A 6,951-nucleotide genomic window follows, 5' to 3' on the forward strand; every position below is an offset into this window, starting at 1 on the left:
ACCCAAAACTGCAGCTCCTTCATGCTCGTGGATTAGTTTTAAATTAAATAAAAACAAACCTACTCCACTAAAACCGGAGTAGAAAACGTGGGAGACACGCACTGGCCGGGACCAATTTCAGACACAAAGCCACCAATGCGGTACGTGATTAACATTCAAATTCCGACGGTTGCATTACGAGTGTATATAAACAACAATATTCGCCGACGCATACCGCCCTCTGTTCGGGGACATATTTGTTCGTTGTTTCGTACGAGTACGGAGTTTTCAATCCGGGTTTTTTTCATTTTCAAAAATCACCATGATTTACTTAGCGAAGGGAGCATAGTCATTTATTTGCCTTCATTTCCCTGTACGAGATAAGCTCGCTGGGTGGAAAGTGAGACCGAAAAACTATTCGTGTCCAATTGGAAATGGACCGGACGTGATGTTTTGAGTTTATTTTTTGAAACACATTCATTGACGATATCCTTAACTTTTGACGTTTTACAATGATTTTGGAATAACAATTTGTCATTTCTATTTTGTACTGGTTAGGAGGGTTGAAGAATTTTAAAGTATTATTCGTTGGATTTCGAGTATATATAATATTTTTAATTAAACTCCTCATAGTGGAAAAGTTATACCACTCCTCAAATGGTATCTTTGCTAATACGTTACAACTCAAAGCAACTAATTTCGAAACTGATAACAGACGACCCATTTACTAAAACGGTTATTAGATACGACGATGATGTAAGGTTTCGCCAAGTAAATAAATCCCTCGCTTCTCGAAGTGCACCATCATCCGTAGATTGAGGTTATGCCAATGCAACATACACCACACCACACAACCGACCGCCAAATTGGTTCCGCCCGATTTAGCAGAAACCCCTCCCCCCCCCCCCCCCCACCCCACCCCGCCTCTTGCATCTTCATGTTTTTGTTCCATAAGACTATAATGTGTACTGATCGATCGTAGCTTCTCTGTAGCTTCGCGAGATTTCTTGGCAAACGGATCCCCAAAAAATTGGTCGGGTTCAATGCACCGGTTAAGCCAGTTTTCAACAATCTTTTGCTACATTTCTCTCCTCATTTGCCGCTCAGTTTTACAGTCGACAATCGCTGCTCTCGCAGAAACCCATCTTGCCACTTTCTATAGCATCCACGTGACACACTGTAATAATTTGTAGAACGAACATCTTTGGCGGAATGCTTTTGTTTGCACCAACTGCTGACATCAGCATCTAGAAGAAGCAAATACGAGCTTGTATATTCATTTGCTCAAGCATCACAAAGAAAGATTATCCTACAGTTTTGCCTTCGAAACATCTGCTGGGTTTTCTACGGTGACGAAGAATAACTGAGTCTGCGAAGGAACGCGGGTATTTTCGAGGTGGAGGAGCGCGTGTTGGAGACTTTCGTTGTGTAAACAAACCCTTCCGCCGCCCTTCCTCCAACATGCAAAAATAAATAAATAAATAAAAATAACACGCATTCAGCCCCTTTTTATCGCTCGATTCTTGTTCTTTTCCTTACTCTTGATTCTCTCGCTTTTATCTCGAGTTGGAAGAGCGAAATGGCGAACCCCCCCATCTCACAGCCATCACCAATGAAAGTTGTAGATCAGACAACCCCCACACGCAGGAATCATAATTAATTACACGACGGTTCGTCGGTAAGATCGGGGGTGATCTACAGGCGGCCGTAATATAAAATAATAACCGCGTATGAAAAACTTAGCACAAACATCCGTCGAAAACCTGCTGACTTGCCCTGACTGGTGTAGAAAAGCGGTGCGTTACATTCTCGGTGTGCCGTAGACCGAAGAGGATTTGATCTCGTCATAACAGAGAGAATGTGAGAATGAAAAGAAAATGATTGTACAATTTTCTGTAAAGCTGAGAGGGAGGGAAACATAAGAAAGCAATCTTTCGTGCTCCAACATTTTTATCGTCTTGTCGCACGTTAAGCCCCCAAAGGCGGTCTTAATTTGCAATAATTCTAGCAGACATAAAAAACCTCTCCTCTTTCCACTGGGCCAAGTGGATTAACATTTTCCTCACGCCTTCCAAATGCGTCCGCTTTCTCTTTCGTGCTCGTGCTTGTCGTGATAAGTCGTGGCGCATCACCGCACACAACACAACATTCCATCTGGAGGTCAGATAGGGTGTGCTGCGCCTTGCGATTGCGTGGCCAAAAATGCTGCACACGATAGCAGCGCCGAGCAAACACCACACCAGCCGTATCTCATTATCATCGATCACCAAAGCAAACATACAAAATGTCCCAGAAACGAAGCTGATGCTGCTATGCTGCTACTTCAACTACTACCAGTAAACAACATGCAAACGTCGCCCCGTTTAGCTAACAATTTGACATAGAAAATCCCAACCCTCGGTCAACGATGGGACATGCACTTCGGGCAGAGTATTATGCCATTTATTCGACGGCGACCGTACGTCGTTTTGGGGCGTTATCTAAGCGGCGCGCGCATCAGCCACGTATGCAGGCCAATAACACCGAAGAGAGCACACCAACACACACCACTACCACCAGGGGTCCACACACAAGAGGCACAATTGTGTGTTATGTCTTGCACTAGCCTACTATTCCGCGAGCTGCTGCCAGCTGGCTTGGTCCAATCGATCCCTAATCATGCCGTGGAAAGTGACGATCACTTCTACTGTCCATCAATTCCTCATCGACAACTTCAACACCACTATCCGCAAACATTCTTTCAGGAAGAACCCTGAAACTGAGTTGGTTACCCAAATAAAAAAAAAATACAAACAAATTCCCTAGAACAACTGAAAACTGCATCGAGAAGTAGGTTAGGATGCACAAAGAATTCTTCAACTCATCCCCGAGTGTCCGTGGCGACCATTTTTGTTTTCTAGGTTAGGTATTCCAACACATATTCCAATTGGCCTGCACTTTGCTGGGGCAAGGACGATGCTAGATGATGACGAAGTTGATTTGATAACGAGGCGACCGAGACACATTCTTCGCAAAGAAATCATTATTCAGCGCCAACTCTGATCCACTCCACGTTGTCCCGGTCGCGATGTCGACGACGAAACACACACGCGCACAGCCTGTTGAGTTTGCTTCTTTGCCCTGCGCAACAGACACACGCCGGAATGTTTCTTCTTCCGCTCCAATTTCACATTCTGCGCCATCCAACGGACACCACCTTACTGACCACGCACTTTGCTGTAAATGGTGTTTGCGGGAAACGGGCGTTCTTCCTGGAAATGCCAAATTCACTTTTTTTTAACTCAACAGTTCAATTCCACTGCGTTTTACAATCCAATTTCAGTCACATTGATTCACAGTAGCGAACGAACCTCCATGGCGATTGACTTAATCGATCGCACAGATTCGATTAAATATTACTCCTGGAACCGCCAAAAATGCTGATGCCAACATGCATTTCCCCCTATAAGCTCCACGACACGAACTTACCTCGCTTGAAATGTGTTAGCAGCAGCAACAATTATTCCGTTGAAAGTGTCGAGCAACCGCTCACGTCCGAGGCTTACTAAATAATGAAAGCAATGGTTGATTGTTCGGTGGAGCACCAGACTATCTGACACTGTGTGCGAGCGAAACCAACCGCTTCCATGCGACCGAAAGAGAGTGAGGAAAATAGGTTCATGTTTTGTAATGCCACGTGAGAGATGGAGAGGAGCGAACAACATTCCATCTCACTCCGACTTGTGGTTCTAAGGAATTGTTTGGATTTCGCCGTGATTGTAGCTCATGCGTTTACACTGTTGTGTTGAATAGCAACATGCCAAGCGTTTCGGTATGTCAACCGTTTTTATAGGGGCATGGCGCCAATGAAACAAAAATCAACGTTATTCTTCTACATATCCAACGGTGCACTATCGCCTACAAACGATAGCTGACTGTAGTACTCTTAATGATTTAATTGAGACTGTTTAATTGACAGAATCATTTCATACTATAATTTTTCAGGAGTCATCTTATTAAACTGTGAAAATTGAAAAGATATCTTACAATAGTAATGTGAACATAAAACAAAAATCAAGGCTTTGATTTTAGGAGCAAGTCTTAGTCCTATTGATAGGGAAGAAACGTCGCGGTAGTTTATATTGTACCTTCCGCTGTATCTCGTCTATCAGCCACACAGTTTGACTTTATAATTGATTAAAAACAGAAATTAAATCACATTTACTTCTGGCTTTTAAGAACTGCGTAGTTGCTGCCAAATTGTTCGATTTGAAGAAACCTGAGGCTGTCTATTCTGAAACTATTCCCTGTTTCATTTTTCCATCTCGCCTTCAAAACGCAGCAGCACAGGTTTAGTTCGGTTGGTTCTTGGACTGGTGAGCGTGCAGCACGGCCACGGCCTCTTCGGCCTTCGCCTTAAGCGACTCGCTGTGCTCCAGCATGTGCACCAGCTCCGAGTTGTCGTTCTCGAGCAACATACCGGTGATCTTACCAGCCAGATGCGGGTACATCGTCTCGATCAGTGGGAACAGACGCTCGCCAAGCATTTGTTTCTGGTCTGCCGGTTGGGCAGCTGCCAGCATGGAGGCCGTAAGCGGCTCTTGTCCTAGGCAGGAAAAAACAAATTTCAGATTAATAACACATCACCAAACATCAGGTAACACGAAAGCTTTAGGTTGAGAATTTTCGCTCCACACTTACCCTTGACAATCACAGCCTGCTGTGCGACTGGCAGCACCGGAATCGGGTTACCTATCTTCCTTGTGAATATGAAGTTTGCGCCACGGGCCTGACGAGCGGTCATTTGTGGAGGAACCGGACGCGTCTGCATGTTGGCCGCCGTCTGCTGGCCGGTGATCGGACGGGCCTGGTTGCGCATGGCAGCAGATGCTGCTTGAGCCGACTGGGCATTCGGAGCCTGCTGGTTAGCGCCGCGTACGTTACCCGCCTGGCGGTACGGATTGTTGGTGGCAATGGTTGCGCCCATCGTTGGATAGGCACTCCCAGGAGCGTTTGCGGCTACATTCTGATTGCCCGAGGTGCGTAGTACCTGTGCATTTGCGGACCAGCGCGCAGCAGTGCGGACCGGTGCGACCTGCGGACCGTAGAAGCGCTGCGGCTGAGCGATGGTTGGCACGAAGTAGCTGCCGCTCTGCTGGTAAACCTGGCCGATGTGCTGCATGCGCAGGCTGTTTACACGCTGGATGTACTGGCTGGCCATTTGCGACTTGCGTTCCTCCTTACGTTGAGCCAACGCAACGTACAGCAGCTTACTGCCCACGATGCGTCCGTTCATCTCCGTTATGGCCTTGGTTGCTTCGTCCGGTGACGAAAAGCACACAAATCCGAAGCCCTTGGTGCGGCCTTCGTCCAGCATCACCTTTGCCGAGATGATCTTACCGTATGGGGCGAACTCCTTCCGCAGGCGCTCGTCATCGATTGTGTCATCCAGGTTCTTGACGTACAGGTTCACGCCATGGTGGCGCGTGCGACCGTCCCTCTGGAGTTGCTCGAAGCGACACTTCAACTCCATGTGGAGCTCGTTATTCTTCTGAGCGCGGCCAACGAACAGCAGCTTGCCGTCGGACAGCTCCTTGCCGTTCAGCTCCTACACGGCACGCTCGACCGCCTATGAAGACTTTGCGGGAAACGGGCGTTTTTCGTTAAAGTGCCAAATTCACTTTTTTGAACTCAACAGTTCAATTCCACTACGTTTCACAAACCAATTTCATTAACATTGATTCACAGTAGCGATCGACTGTAACGATTAAATATTACTCCGGGAACCGTAAAAAATGCTCATGTGTTAGCAGCAGCAACTATTATTCCGTTGAAAGTGTCGAGCAACCGCTCACGTCCGAGGCTTACTATATAATGAAAGATTGTTCGGTGGAGCACTTTGGATCACCAGACTATCTGACACCAACCTCTGATCTGAGACCAACCGCTTCCATGCGACCGAAAGAGAGTGAGGAAAATAGGTTCATGTTTTGTAATGCCACGTGAGAGATGGAGAGGAGCGAACAACATTCCATCTCACTCCGATTTGTGGTTCTGGGGAATTGTTTGGATTTCGCCGTGATTGTAGCTCATGCGTTTACACTGTTGTGTTGAGTAGCAACATGCCAAGCGTTTCGGTATGTCAACCGTTTTTAAAGAAGCATGGCGCCAAAGAAACAAAACCCGATTTTCTTCAACAAACTATTCTACTGGAGTACTCTTGGTGATTAAATTGAGACTGTTTAATTGACAGAATCATTTCATACTATAAATTTTCAAGGAACAAGGACTTTCAAACCTGCTACATGCGTGATGTACGAACATTTTCTTCTGGCCGAGCTCCTTCTCGCGCTCTTGACGCGATCGTGAAGAGCTTCGTGTTCAGAAAAAGTCAGAAGAAAAAAGAAAAAACATCAAGTTATCAGTAAATAACTTACCTTCATATTGCATACAGTAAATCAGTAAATAACAAGACTGTTAACACGATGGATGTACTTACTCTTAGTCAATGCGACGTACAACGGATTTTTAACGAACGCTGATTTGCATCCGTACTTCTGGGCGATGGCATTGGTTGCTTCATCTTGAAGCGCTAGACCTAACGCTCGTTCTTCTTCTTTTGTGAAATCTTTTGATTACCACGTTTTTTAAATCGGCACATGCCCTGGATCTCGTATAACAACCACAAACTTTCACAATACTGGGACATAAAAACAGAAATAAAAATACACTAGTTTCTGTTTTTTTATGGATTTATTGAAATTGAAACATGTGTTGCGTATTTGTTGCCAAATTTTTCCCATACATTTTTATCCATTTTGTTCAAAAACCAACTTCTAAACGAATTATTGACGTTAACTGAAAATGTTTATTCTGGAAACCGGAAAAGAATAAACGCACAAGAAAATTATCAAAACACGCATGTTTGTTTCATTCCCTGCGCAAAAATTCTTATATTATGCATTGTTATAGATTACTTGTATTAGAAACGTC

General features: G+C 45.1%; 1 pseudogene; it reads right to left on the reverse strand.

The window, feature by feature from the left end:
* Positions 1-4,310: 4,310 nt before the first annotated feature.
* LOC131285779 (polyadenylate-binding protein-like) lies at positions 4,311-6,401 on the reverse strand (annotated as a pseudogene).
* Between the last annotated feature and the right edge of the window lie 550 nt (positions 6,402-6,951).

This window comes from Anopheles ziemanni, chromosome 3, assembly GCF_943734765.1.
Source record: "Anopheles ziemanni chromosome 3, idAnoZiCoDA_A2_x.2, whole genome shotgun sequence".
In the NCBI taxonomy this organism is placed as follows: Eukaryota; Metazoa; Arthropoda; class Insecta; order Diptera; family Culicidae; genus Anopheles; species Anopheles ziemanni.